Below are 16021 nucleotides of genomic sequence, written 5' to 3' on the forward strand. Positions count from 1 at the left end.
TGGCTGACAGCTAATCTGTCATTTATTTTCAGATATGGTTTGTGATATTATCGCAACCTTACAAATACTAATCTCGCAAACTTCCTTATTTTCGCAGGATCGCCACACTTTTCTCATGATTTGGCTGATGTCATTTATTATGTCGTTTCTGAAGTTGTTCTGCGACACTGTCGTGTTGTGTTGTTAATAATTTCACTGAGACATCATTGCTGCGAGATTCTGATCCTACAACCCCTAAAGGAAGACACAAAGTCCTGAGTCAGCCTAAAACCCATTATAGCAAGCTAGAGAAGGAAACCCTAAGTAAACATTTCGTAAGAAGTCAAGGAAATAGAATATGTGTGGAAAAGGAAGATGTTTTGAGCCATTCACCCAGCAAGACCAGGGAGATCTCACGTCAGGAGCACATACAGGTCCGTGGTACTTCATTATGACATTATTTCTTTTATCATAAAGAATCACATATATATGAAGGCACACCATTGCGCCTGAAAAGGTTCAGATGTAGTCTTAACAAAGGATTATAACATAAAAACCTTTATTCAAGCAAGCAAACAAAAGATCATGGACTCATCCGCCACTGAGTACATGAAAGATGTTTATGAATTACGGGAATGTATTTAAAGATAAAGAGAAGAAAAAAGCCTAGCCGTCAACAAGGTCGACCGCGTCAGCACCACTACTAGGTCCTGCTTCAACGCCATCACCATCGTGGGTCATTACTTCTTTTTCCTTCGAATCTTCCGCTTCAGATGATTCCGCAGCAACGCTCTCCGTCCCAATATCATCGATAGGAGCAGCTTCCATGTATTCCTCAAAGGCCACATCAACATTAGAGATTGTGTTGGATGCTTTCAGACGCTCAGGTTCATCTGTGTCAGAATCAAGGATTATCACACCGTCATGGATTGATAATCACACTTATCTTCACCAGGAGGGCGTCTGTGTTCAACCCTCCGCCTCTTTAAACGTGTTGCAAACCTATCTGCCCTTGCGCTCACTGGTGCACGCAACGCTTCATCGCGCCTCCATCCCTCCTCCATGTCAATTGCAGCTGAAAGGGCACAGATACGTCCCCTGGAAATACGCAAATGCAGAACAGACATCCCCTGCATAGCACGACCGACTTCGCGAAGTGGGAGATCGATTTTAGCCATTACTTCTTCGTGCGCATTAGCTTCGGTCTTGTAAACTTCGAAACTTTTTTCTGGAGAAGTTACAGAATGATCATCGCTCACCGCCTCCATGACAAGCTACAAAGAAGAAGAAGTTGTGACCACACAAAAAAAAACGTGTATATCATCATCGGATCAGATAAGTGCGGAGCAGTACCTGGGATATACGACTACGAGACGAGAGGAACCCTTGGAATTTATATCTCGCAAGTCAGCAGAATCCCAAGATAAAAGGGGTATTTACTTTCCACTTATAAAGGCTACTGATTCGGGATAGTGATCAACGATGCTTATCGCATAAATCTGGGAAAAGCTACCGTGCAACGGAGGGGAGTACACCCAGCTCAATAAGCGGGCCAAGCTTCGTCAGCACTTCCCGGGGAGCACGATGTCCATCTACGCGGTAAATATGTACTCACTCGGTCATTTCCGTATACAAATTTATCACCGTCTCATGCCTACCCAACAATAGTGTAACCATTATGTGCTAGGCAGGGGAATTAATGTTGATGGTGGATTTTCATTTTAAGGCTAAAATTGTGAAAGCCCAAATTATGCGCTAACATCCTGCAAAGGATAAAGCCACTGATAAAATGGTGAATACTTCCTCACTGTAAACTTATAGCATTATCAATTAATGCATGACCAGCCTTGTATTTCCTGTACTGCTCCACTCTCATTATTGGTGCGGCATGACGACTGAGTGTTGCTCTCAGCAGAGCAACACGAATCTCCGAGCGTTAATAATGAAGCACATACGAAATACCCTTACAGGCTGCAATTCTCGGAGTGTTATACTAACCCGATCGAGCATCTGGACTGTCTACGACAGTCTTGGAAATAATCACGACCAAGAAAGTCGGCCACAAAGGTGCAAAGTCACGCCTGACAAAATAATCACCAAACCCCAGCCCATAATGGATATCCAGACTGGTGTGGAGCAGCTTGGAAAAGCTTGTGCGCACAAGACCGCCTACGGCAGTCTCAAATTCATCACGACCGTCCAACTTCACCAGCATGGTTGGACGGCGTAGATTATCCCATAACCGGTTAGGCAAAGCTTGTCCTGTACACCGGCGGACCTTCTTCCTACCTGCATGACCGAGTATTCCCTAACCTGACCAGATTGCAATATACGATTTTCCGAAATTGGGTCAGCATGGAGAATTGAGAGTCGCAGAAAAGTCCACTAAAGACCTAAAATTGATCACGACCATCCAACTTCACCAGCATGGTTGGATGGCTTAGATTAACCCTGAGGTGGTACAACACATACCACCGCACTCATCACCGGCCTAATAAGTTCCCCACATAATCGGCCTCTCCAGATGAGGTATATAACACGTATTTTCGGTTAGCCAAACTAGCTAACACGCGGCCGGCCAAAAACCCTAATTAGGGTTTGTGTCGCAAATCGATCACGAGCGTCCATTTTCTCCTGCTCGAACGAAGGGTCCAGGAATAGACTAAGCAGGTCCGGTGAGTATCAACACGATCATTGTGGGCCCACCTATCTCCACACCCGATCGACCAAGGCATACCATGACTGGTTGCCTCGATTTGCATGCCCAATCTAGGCGTGGTCAAACTTCCCAATTGCAAACCAATCTCGACCACTCAACTTCGCCGGACAAATTGAGTGGCTTATATCACGTTTCTATGGGACAATAAGGTACACACGTGTACACCAGCCCGCCGTGTGCACGCCTGACTGATCGGCCAAGACCGACCAGGCTTGGTCGTCTCGAAACACGCTCCCGAAGTAGGCATGACGTACGGCCTTTGCGGCATGAGATTTCTGTCGCAAATCAATCTCAGACATTCCTCTTTGCCTAACAAATTCAGTGGTCTAGATTGCACCTTCATGAGACAGTGAGGTATAGGCGCCTACGCCATCATGTCGTCTACACACATGCCCGATCGGCCCTGCCAAATATGTCTCCCACGCTTGGATTCGACCAAGCTAAAGGTTGGTGTTTGAGAACCTCATAAACCCTAATCCAACGGTCGTAGATGTGGGTCGCAATCCATCTTGTCCGTCCAACTTCACCAGCTTGGACGGACAACCTAATACAGGAGTTAGGCGACCAGTGAGGCATCACCACAATCACCGTCCACCACTCTTCCACACAAAGTGATCGGCCAAGTCAGGACTTACCTGTACAACCTCCAAACGATCACTCGAAGATGGATAGACATGCATCTATTTTAAAACGCTTAATCGTGACTTATTCCGTTAAGCCTTAAAACAGCGATGCTTCACACATGATGATTACATTCGATGCATTACCTTCATAGAATACACAATTTCACAAATATCGACTTCCTAAATAACTTAGTTATTTAATCTAGCATCACATGCTACCTTTTGTGGGTCCCACGATCCACACACTCGAGACATTAATCATGTCACAAACTGGGGGATACATACTGGGGTATTGGTCTGGCGGTTTACACCGTGCAGCGCACAACACGCCATCACAAGAATGTATCAGGAAGACATGGACGGTTAGTGATGATGGGAGAAGTGGGCAAGACTAATCGTGTGACACTAACACACGCAACTCCACTTTCTCCACTTCCCATGAGAGACGTGGGTAAGGCTCAATGACTTGTATAAATAGTTTCTCCTCCCTATTTCAAAACAACACAAGACAGAAAACCAAGTGTTGATACAATCGTATCCAAACACCAGAACTGATAGCTTATATTCTGCAAGCCAGTTCAGCTTTCTGATACAAGTCATAAACAGCCAACACCTCCACATTCTCAATACCTTCTTCGCTTCCCTCCCTAAGATCAATCCCATCTCCTTCACTTTGTGACCGAAGCAAGTATGGAACGGCCATTTCTTGGTTTAAGCCAGAGTTGTACAAATTGATTTCTCGAATCACAAGCACTCCTGTGCAGTGCATTTGTTTAGGGTTTAGATTCATTTATCATCTGCATTACCAAAACCGGCAGAAATAGTTTTCACCCATAAACATAAGGGCAAAGATTGTTATTGCAGTATTAATCTTTATGATTTTGTGATATTGCAATTGTTTATGGGATATGTATTGTTTGCATCCGTGAACTTGAAGGTCCCATATGTTGTCAAAAGTAAAGTCGTTCATAAATTGGTATTCGTATTGATGAAAGAACGAATGGACTTTTGACAAATATAAAAGTTATGCCTATGCAGTGATGAAATCTTTTGTTTGACAAGGATAAAGTCTATTATGTCGTTATGCAAATAGTGATGGAAAATAGAATAGATCCTTGTATGTTATCCACGGTATTGATCTTCATTGATCCATTTTGTTATGTTTTACCGTGAAGGCTCCATTGTGTATCTTATGTTGAGCACCTTACAACTATGTCGATTAATATTGGCCCTGTTGGTTGTTCCATGAGATGCTATATGTTGAGCATTCTTGAACTAAATTAATCATCTTGATTGGTTATTTAGTTATTTGCTCCGAAAGTATTCTTTTGTCGAGCAAAATCATTTGACAATTAAATTGATTGCTTCGGTGATTAGTTTGGTTGTGTATTCCAATTAGATTAATTATAGGTTCTCTTGTAATTAATCTAGTTGAGTTTGTCATATATTCCACAAGTTCTTGTGTTGAGTATATGAACGGCTATACTAATCATGTTCTATTGTTTGATGTAGTCGTATATTCTGGAAGGTTTTCCTTATGTTGAGTATTTGAACGATTAAGGTAGTCATCTCCGTGTGGTTATCATCGTAGCTCCGTGAGTTTTCTTATGTTGAGCACAATCAATTAAATTGATCACTTTTGTGGTTTGATTTAGTTGCGTATTCCGATTAAATTAATCATGGGTTTACTTGTGATTAATTTGGTTGAGTTTTGGATATAGAAAATCATTTCCATGGTTTTTGGTGTCCAATTAAAAAATCCTTCTTTTCTTTCAAAATTAAGGTCGCTCTTGTTGTTCTTTCGGGAATGACATCAAATGGGGGAGAGTTATTTTGAACTTGTGCTTAATGGTAATATCTTGTGGGGTGTGCGGCTGTGGAATTTTATAGGGGTTATCTTGTATCTTAAAACTCCTTGATGAATGCATTTAGCTTCGGCTTTATGATTGCATCTAAATTAAGTTGGTATGTATTTTTTATTTTAGTCTATGAAATGTCTCTTGTGGAGATTTCATTATGATCCCGTTCTTTTACCTTTGCCAATTTTATTGACAAAAAGGGGGAGAAATAATGTAGTTCACACTACAAATACATATGGTTTTCGGATCATTGTGTAAGGGGGAGTGGTTTCCATGATCGAGATGGAGTATTGACTAAGGGGGAGTGATACATATCACCATAGTATTGTTGTTAAAGTCGTGATGCAATTGGACTTTGATGTTACATAATGAAACTATGACACTGTATAATAATGATCGAGAATCTCGATTTCTCTCATTGTTATAGCTATGTTCAACAATGGTGGTGCTAAAATTACAACCTTTGGGATCATAGGAGTACTTGGAAGGACAAAGATTTCAAGGAACGTTGAAGATTAGACTATGGAATAGGAGCCACTAAAGTTTATCTTTTTTGTATTCCATATGTATTAATAGTTTTGTCACTAAAATTGACAAAGGGGGAGAATGTTAGAGCATAGCTCGGAAACCTCGCATGCGTTGTTATATCAAGCATGTTTGTCAATGTTAGTGATCAAAACTATGAGTCTTGATTTCTAGTCTACATAGCTAAGTCTCGGACTAGGATAAAAAAGTGTAGTTGAGCTCAAGGACTTCATGGCGTTTCATCATACAACGACGAAGATCTACTCAATGAACCGTGGAACTTCATCAACAAAAAGGTATGTGGAGACTTGAACTTATCTATTACTCAAAACTCTATATATTCTGTCTCCTACTTCTTATGAGACAAAAAGTCGTATGCTATATAGACTGGATCATACACATTTGATATTTCGAGCTGAGTATTCACTAGTTATCTTTTTCTCGAAATCGTGTGTTGGTAAAGCGTTTCTCTTTGATCAAATTTATCTTCACCTAGTGACGAAAGTCATGAAAAGTTTCAATTACTTTGAGAATTGCTCTGACGTGAAACGGTCTATGAATAACGGCTATATAACGTCCTCTGAGAATGTCTCAATGATTGGAATGAGAGTTTAGATTACATAACCATGTATTCCTTAATCCGAAGTTTTCGAAATTTGTTGATTGAGAGAAATCGGAGGAATTGGATTTGCCAAGTCCCCGAACCCAGTCCGCGAACTCAGTCCGCAAACTAACGGAAGTTCTCGTACCGAGAATTTCTGTTGGATTTTCCAAAAACTCGTTTGCGTGTTTAGTCCGCGAACTGGTGGAAGTCTCTCTGCCGAGATTTTCTGCTGAGTTTGGAAAACTCTGTCGGTTGCCTTAAGTCCGCGAACTTGTTTGTGAGCGTAAGTGGTTATGATCTAAAGATGTGCTCTGAACATGAAACTTAAATTACTAAGGAATGCTTTATGCAAACCTTGGCTATAAAGTAAATGAGCCGATTCATCGAATCGAATCATCTTTGTTTCAATCGTGTCTTGTGTAGTTACATAAGATCTCATAGCAATTAAACAACTCTCTAACTAGTTCATTTGAGTTAATTGAACTAGTTATGATGAAGAAGAACTAGGTTAATATGAAATGCTCATATGGTTAACCTTTTGGGTTACTATGTTGAACCAACATACACGTACACGTTTGGGCATGGTTTTCACAAACCCAGTAAACATCTACCCAAGTGTGTGTGACAAGCTAAGTTTTCGATCTAACGGTTGAGAAATATTATCTTGAATCTAAATCAGGTTTTCATCTAACGGTGAATATGGATTGTTTTGTAACTAAGGAAAAACCCTGATATGAAGGTTATATAAAGGAGACATCTAGCATTGGGAAAAACTAATCCCCACACGTCTGTGTGATACTAGTGCGCTCGCTAGAGTCGATTCTCTTTTAACCTTTGGTTTTCTTCTCTAAAACCAGGTTAACGACTTAAAGACTTCATTGGGATTGTGAAGCCATACCGATACTACTTTTATCGTAGTTGTGTGATCTGATCTTGCATATTCTATCGTACGGGTATAATTTATTGACTTCCTTGAGATCGTGAGAGTTCTCCGATAGGAAAGATAAAGAAGTCACAAACATCTTCGTCTCACTGTTTGTGATTCCTCGACAAACCGCTTGTGTAGTCAAGAAGGATCGTTGAGAGGTGATTGATTAATCTAGGCTGTTCTTCGGGAATATAAGAGCGGATTATCAATTGGTTCATGTTCACCTTTATTTTATATCTTAAGACGGAACAAAACCTAGGGTTTTTCTGTGGGAGACAGATTTATCCTTTGATAGACTTTTCTGTGTGAGACAGATTTGTTTATTATCAAGTCTGCGATTTTGGGTTGCAACAACTCTTAGTTGTGGGTGAGATCAGCTAAGGGAATCAAGTGCGCAGTGTTCTGTTGGGATCAGAGGCGTAGGAGTACAACTGTACCTTGAATTAGTGGGAGACTGATTGGGGTTCAACTATAGTCCAATCTGAAGTTAGCTTGGAGTAGGCTAGTGTCTGTAGCGGATTAATACAGTGTGTATTCAATCTGGACTAGGTCCCGGGGTTTTTCTACATTTGCGGTTTCCTCGTTAACAAAATTTCTGGTGTCTGTGTTATTTTATTTTCCGCATTATATTGTTTATCTTTATAATTGAAATAATACAGGTTGTGCGTTAAAGGTTAATCGATTGGAGATCCGACCTCGTGGTTGTCGATTTCATTGATTAACACTTGGACATTGGTCTTTGGTACCGTCCAAGTTATTCCTTGTATTTGATAAAGACTCGCTATTGTTTTTAGATTGAGTAAAAATCAAATCAAGAGAGAGATATTAACTCCTTGAGATACTTTTATCTAGATTGAGTCTGATTGTCTAGTTGATTCTCTAGCAAAGTATTTCGGAATTAGTCCATACAGATTGCTAACCGAAATATTGGGTGGTGTTGTTAGACCCCCGCTTTTTCATACGCCTTTGACCCGAAATTTGCATGTGACCCATATTCAAATTTCCTTCCCAAACTCTGAATAAGCCTATTATAACACAAAATCGTCCTCGTAACTCAAAATTTTGCATATTATGACCGGATATTTACGCGGCACAAAATATTTTCATGTCTAAATACTTGTTGTGTGATTACCAGTCTGCAGTGGTCTAAAATTCGTTAAACGACTCATAATCGGTCTTGTATCCTAATTTTTTTCTTATACTTACAACATAATATGTAACCCAAAGTTATTCTCATGACACAATATTTACACAGTAATACAAAATCTACCACTATAGCACAAAATTTTACTCGTGGCAGAAATATTGTACTGTACCCTAGAATAGGCATTCATGATCTGAGAATCTGATAAGATTCTATATATCAAAATTTATGGTGACCCAAGCTTTTTAGCATAACTAGCTTCATATTTTGACAATTTGAAAAGGAAAGGGTACCAAGTAAACCACCGAAGTTTTATCTGATATTATTTAGAACCGCGTAGTACTTTTAACAATTAAAAGGACAAGAAACTTTTAATGCGAAAAAGTAAACATACACATAAGAATTTTGTTAGTGAGGAAAACTGCAATGTGTTGAAGAACCCGGGGACCTAGTCCACTTTTGAACACTACATTGTATTAAGCAGCTACAGACACTAGGATGTTATCATATTTCAGATAAAATGTAGTTGAGATCGAATAGTTCCTATGAATAACTCAGCTTCAGTCGTTCTCTTTACGTTTCTTGGATCTCGCAGGACTGTACTCCCCTTGATTTCCCTAGTTGACATCCTTTACAACCTTAGGAATTGCTTCATCTTAAGTGAATATTTTTTAACTAATCTTCCTCTAACAGATAGCCTATTAATTTTCTTTAAAAATATTTCAGTCAAGGTCCAGAAATTTATTTGCAATAAAAAGAAGTCTAGCAAATCTCATAGATCCGGAACACTTTCATTCTTATCAACACCTCACAAGAACAATCCAGACAAATCAAAGAAGAGTTTAGATATATATCTTGTGGAATCACATATCCTGAGACGAAGAGTATTTTATGATTTCAATCTATATTGTTCTTGATTTGTAATCTGTGAATTACAATAATCAACAAAATCAAGATGCGGATATCAACAATTTCTAGGTAAAAGATAATTCGACCGGGATTCACGAATCCCTTAGTGGAGATTTTAAAAGTTGTAACCTAATACAGTTTCATGAAGAAACCTAGTTTTATAGAGTATGACTCTAGCCGCAACTAGGACACAAAAGTGTCAGGATTTAGATTCTAATATGGAGAGAGTCCTCTTAATGATAAACATGACTAGGTAACTTATAAACATAGATGAGTTTGTGAACTTGTTTCCAGGTGTACGAATTATTTGATACCAAGCAAGCTTAACTTCTCCATATAGAATGATCATGTAAGCATGTAAGAAGTTTGCCTTGAATTACAAAGAAGAATGTGCAACTGCATATTAGTCAAAATAAGCTCGGTGTACTAAGTGGTTAGCCCAAGAATAATGGTTAAGTAGTTTGTGAAATTTCAAGATAAGTTGGAATACAATAACTCACACAATCAAAACAATTCGTGAACTGTTAAAAACAGTTTGTGAACATTTTGTTGTCTCGGAGTTCAAGAACGTTTTGTATTCATAAGTTCGCGAACTTTCCAAATCAGTTCGTGTACTCAAGTTAAAAAAAGTGTCCAGGAACCTTTTAAAATCAACCAATTCGCTATTGGCCAAATTAGTTTGTGCATTCAAAGGTATCCAGAAACATCTCAAAATTAACCAGTTCGTGTGTGCGAGTTAGTTAGAGAATAATTCATCATGTTTTATTATTTATAAGTTCCAAGTTCGTGAATGAGCAACTCAGTTTGTGAATGTAAAAACTAACTTGACGACTCCTTATGAACTTAATACGCAATTGCGATATGTTGAACGATAAACCGTTCTCAACCTATTATGCAATAAATTCTGAAAACGCGGGGTACCAAAATACACCATCAACTTTTTCTTCGGTAATATTTATGGACAAACTCAAATATAATTCCAAGAGTTCAACTTAATGAATCTCAATCAAGAAAGAATATTTAGAGTTACATCTCTATCTCTCAAATCAGAACGTTTATAGACACAAGTCCGTGAACCTGATTTCCGGGTGTGAGTACTTGGGTGATTCCAAAGATCAATTTCCCAAGTAATCAATCAAGTCGTATCCAACAAACAAGGTCGGATATATCTACTATGATTGATTAACACACAACTTGTGATATTTCAATTATAAAGATAAAAAATATAATGCGGAAAAAGAAATGAAAATGCGGGGGTCTAACAACCACACCCAACAATTTGTTTGGCAATCTGAGAGGACTTACTCCAATAATCTTTCTAGCAATTAGACATTCAGACTCAATCTCGAGTAAAGTATATCATAGAGTTTAATATCTCTGTTTCACAATGTAATCATCAAATCAAACAGATAGAAATCCGCGAGCCTGATTATTATGTGAAATAACTTGAACGGTACCAAAGACCAATGTTCAAGTGTCAATCAATTTAAATCAACAACCAAAGGTTGGATATTCTAATTGATTGATCTAAACGCACAACCTGTGATATTTCAATTATATAACAAAATATAATGCGGAAATGAAATAACACAGACACCAGAAGTTTTGTTAACGAGGAAACTGCAAATGTAGAAAAACCCCGAGACCTAGTTCAGATTAAATACCATACTGTATTAAACCGCTACAGACTCTAGCCTACCACCAATTAACTTCGGACTGGACTGTAGTTGAACCCTAATGAATCTCACACTGATTCAAGGTACAGTTGCGTTCCTTACGTCTTTGATCCCAGTAGGATACTACGCACTTGATTTCCTTTGTTGATCTCACCGACAACCAAGAGTTGCTACGACCCAAAGTCGAAGACTTGATAAACAAATCTGTCTCACACAGAAAAGTCTATAGGATTGAATAAATCTGTCTCCCACAGAAATACCCAAGATTTTTTGTTCCGTCTTTTGATCAAGGTGAACATGAACCAATTGATAAACCAGACTTATATTCCCGAAGAACAGCCTAGTATTATCAATCACCTCACAATAATCTTAATCACCTAGCGAAACAAGATATTGTGGAATCACAAACGATGAGACGAAGATGTTTATGATTACTTTTATCTTTCCTATCGGAGAAATTAATCTCGAGTCAATTATTTCAATTGTACTCAATACGATAGAATCGGGCAAGATCAGAACACGCAACTACAAAGAAAATAGTTGGGTCTGGCTTCACAATCCCAATGAAGTCTTTGAAGTCGTTAACCTACAGGGTCTCGATAGAAACCTAAGGTTAAAGGATAATCGACTCTAGTTATGCAACTAGTAACACATAGGAGGTGTGGGGATTAGTTTTCCCAGTTGCTAGAGTTCTCCTTTATATAGTTTTCAAATCAGGGTTTGCAATCCAAGTTACCTTGGTAACAAAGCATTCAATATTCACCGTTAGATGAAAAACCTTATTCAACCAAGATAATATCTTTCAACTGTTAGATCGAACTTAACTTGTTACAGACAAATCAAATGTACCCTCATTTAGTTTTATGTAACCGTACCTAAACGTGTACACCATGTTGGTTCACAAATAGTTAACCGAAGTTAGCCATATGATTACTCATATCAACCTTATTCATCTTAACCATAACTAGTTCAAATGACTCAAATGAAACTAGTTAAAGAGTTGTTCAATTGCTATATTCTCATAGAATTATACAAGAACACAATTGAAGCAAAATCGGTTTGATTCACTCGAATAAATCATGAACATTATAGCCTTGGTTTTTAAAGATTGCATTCCTTAATATATAAAAATTTATGTTCATGTTCATAACCGATTTAGAACTTTAACCTTCAAGTATGCAAACGGGTACGCATACTTGAAATACCCGGACTAAGATTGAGTTACGCCAGTACGCAAACGGGTACGCGAACTTCAAATCCTAGCAGAAATTCTCAGACATGAACCTGTACGCCAGTACGCAAACGGGTACGCATACTTAGGTTCCCGGATGTTACTCGGCAATTTTCAAGTTATTGAAATAATCATAACGAAACATTCCAAGACAACACCAAATGATTGTATCACACAAAACATGTAAGATGTTACTCGGCAATTTTCACATGATATAAGATGAACTTTGTCGAAGCGAAAGCTTGCCAACACATATTTCGAGAAATATGTAAGCGAGATAAACTCAGCTCGAAATCTCAAATGTGTACATAGAAAACTATATCGTAATACGACTTATCTCTCAATAAGGATATAGAGTAGAAATAGACTTTCCAAGTGATAGATAAGTTTAATTCTCCACATAACTTTTTTCGATGAAGTTCCACAAGCTCCCCTTAGTAGTTCTTCGTCTTCAAATGATGAACATCGTGAAGTCTAAGCTAAACTACATAATTTATGTCCTAGTCCGAGACATCTATAAATAGGCTAGAAATCAAGACTTATAGTTTTGATCACTAACATTAACAAACATGCTTGAGATAGCAACGCATGCGAGTTCGACCGAGCAGTGCTCTAACAAGAAATAACGCAAATACCAGAAGTTTTGTGAATGAGGACACCGCAAATGCAGAAAAACCCCGGGACCTAGTCCAGATTGAACACCAAAATGTATTAAGCCGCTACAGACACTAGCCTACTACCAATTAACTTCGGACTAGAATATAGTTGATATCGAATTAAACCCTTCCAGCAATTAAGTTACAGTCGCATTCCGTACGCCTCTTGAATCCCAGCAGGACTCTGTGCAATTGATTCCCTTAGCTGACGTCACACCAACTAAGAGTTGCTTCAACTCAATTGAAGACTTTAAACCAATATGCCTCCCACATATAAGCCTATATGTGATTTCCTTTACGATCAAAACGTTTGATCAAGGTAATGTAAATTGATAACAATAGACAAAGTCAAGCTAACCTCAAAATCCGGACTTATGGAACCCGAAGTGCAACCTAGATTATTATTCACCTCACAAGTATAAAACTTGTGGAATCAACAAAGTCTAAAACGAAGAGAACTTTGACGATTTCTATTTATCTTGTTCAAGTGAGCAGCTCAACAATCGAACAAGATCAGGATACTCGAGCTATCAAGATAAACAATAGCTGGACCTGGATTCACGAATCCCAATGAAGCCTTTATAGTCGCTAAACCCTAAAAGGGGTTTTAGGAAGAGGACGACTCTAGTTACAACTAGGACACACCAAGAAAGGTAGTGTCGGGATTCAAAGATCTTAGTTTCTTGAAGTTCCCCTTTTATAGACATTCAAAGTGTAGGCTGCTTTAGGTTTAAACTAAGATAGCTTTGGAACCAAGCAATTAATATCCACCGTTAGATGAATCTTTGAATCTGATTTACATAAACAAGATATACACTTTGGTTAGGTGAAACTATAACCGAACCGTGTATAAAGACTATGTTAAAGGTGGTTAGCCGAAACTAGCCGATTTGAACTTATAAGCTTAATATTCATTTTCATAAACACTTAAGAATTTAACCTCGAGTCACAATCATGTGATCAAACAAGTCTATAGTATTTTTAGAGATTTGATCAAATGTTAATTATCTCATAGAAATAACTTTCTTGCATTTGAAAATAATCGACATTGTTAGTAGAACTACAAAGTACAAACACCATAATTATTCGTGAGTCAGGTCAGTCACAGTACGTGTACCGGTTTGTATAGTATTAAACACAACCAAGTTTCGGAGTTCATAGAACTATTTAGGTATGCGTACCGGTATGTGTACCTTGAGACTATAACCGGTTTCGGAGTCCACAAAACTATTCTGGTATGCGTACCGGTATGGATACACAAGCCGAGTCCCGGAACACATAAATTTTCGGGTACGTGTACCAATATGGATACGGGTATGTGTACCAATCTGGTTCACGAGTTAACAGATTTTTACAGGATGTGCATAAGGATATGCGTACCAAAATTCTGCCTGTTGAATATAGCTACTCCGTTACGTGTACGAGTACATGTAATACGGCTTCAGGCTTATACCAGTTTTCCCAGTTTATAAGACTGATAACACTGTCGTATATACGAATATATAATAGTTCTATATTTCTCTCTAAATTGATTCAAAACATTCCCGAATAACATCAATGAAACATATCATTGTTACAGGATATTTTCGAATGATAAAACTTGAATCATGATTTTGATTGCGAACAATAAATTGTCCTTAACCGAAATTCATCAAGTATGAACAAATATTCATTAAGCTTAGTCATTATATTTCGAGAACTAATTACCAAGATAAACTTAACTCTAAATTCTTGTATATGCATGATAGTCTAATTAGTTATGGGACATCATCTCATAGATAGAAAGATGTTTATAACTTGAGAAGTTGGTGGTTCAGTCTTCACTTACCTTTTGTTGAAGAAGTTCTCCAAAAGCTTCGGATGATCTTCGCCTTCAAATGGTAGAACGCAATGATGATTGCTGTGATGTCCGTTTCTCAACTACACTTCTATCCTAATCCAAGACTTAATCAATTGTAGACTAGAAATCAAGATATAGTTTTGACAACTAAATTTGACAACAAGCTTGAGATAGCAACACTTGTGAGTTCGACCGAGAAATGCTCTAACAATCTCCCCCTTTGTCAATTTTAGTGGCAAAACTATCAATATATATGGATAAAAAATAAAGCTTTGAAAACTCCTCGAGTCCATCATGCTTGATTTCTTTGGTTTCTTTAACTCCTTGAATTCTTCGTTACTTCAAGTTGCAATGATTTTGAACGTGTTCAACTCAACATCGTTGTTGTCGAAGATCCGTAGTGATAATAACTTTGAAAACAAATATTCTCAATCGTCGTTATACAAAAACATAATATTATCTTCTCCAAAGTTCAATTGTATCCCAACTCTTAAATAATACTACGGTGATATGTTTCTCCCCCTTAATCAATACTTATATACTTTGCATAATAGGTGAAACCTATAGATCAATTATTCACTCCCCCTTGCATAATGATCCATAAACCATATGTATATAGTGCGAAACCACTAAATAATTCTCCCTTTTTTTGTCAATAAAATTGGAAAAAATATGAAAATGGTGGGGTCGTAATGAATACAACCAAAAAATACTTCAGGATTCCAATGTGTTTACATATCAACTTTATTTAGATGATTTCACATAGTAAGACAATACGTAGCGCTCATCTAGGAGACTTAAGATACAAACATCCTTGTAAATTCCACAACCACACACCCCACAAAGATATAGCAATTAAGCACAAGTTCATTTAAGAACTCTCCCCCATTTGATGTCATTCCCAAGTGAAAAACATGAGTGACCTTTCTATAATACAAAAGAAGGATTTTGTCGGACATTAACAAATCACATGGATTTGTATCCTTAATACCAACTGAAATTAATCTCAACGCCAGTTACGAGCAAAGAGATAATTTTAATCGGTATGACTCAACATAAGAAAATCTTACGGAGTGTATGTTGCAGTAATAACACAAAAGTATGATCACAAGCAGATCAATACAACGGTAAAATTCTCAAAGAGTTTGTTCTATTTTCAGTTTATAAAAACATAATAGATTTAACTTCTGAGCACATACAAAATATCAGCTCGATTCACGAAAATCGCAAATATTTTTGCAATAATTAAACCAATAATGATTACATACTGCAAGTTCATCTTACAAAAACTCTAGAATTTAAATAAATAACTCTAAAAACATGCAAGA

The sequence above is a fragment of the Papaver somniferum genome, unplaced genomic scaffold (genome assembly GCF_003573695.1).
Source record: "Papaver somniferum cultivar HN1 unplaced genomic scaffold, ASM357369v1 unplaced-scaffold_132, whole genome shotgun sequence".
Lineage (NCBI taxonomy): Eukaryota > Viridiplantae > Streptophyta > Magnoliopsida > Ranunculales > Papaveraceae > Papaver > Papaver somniferum.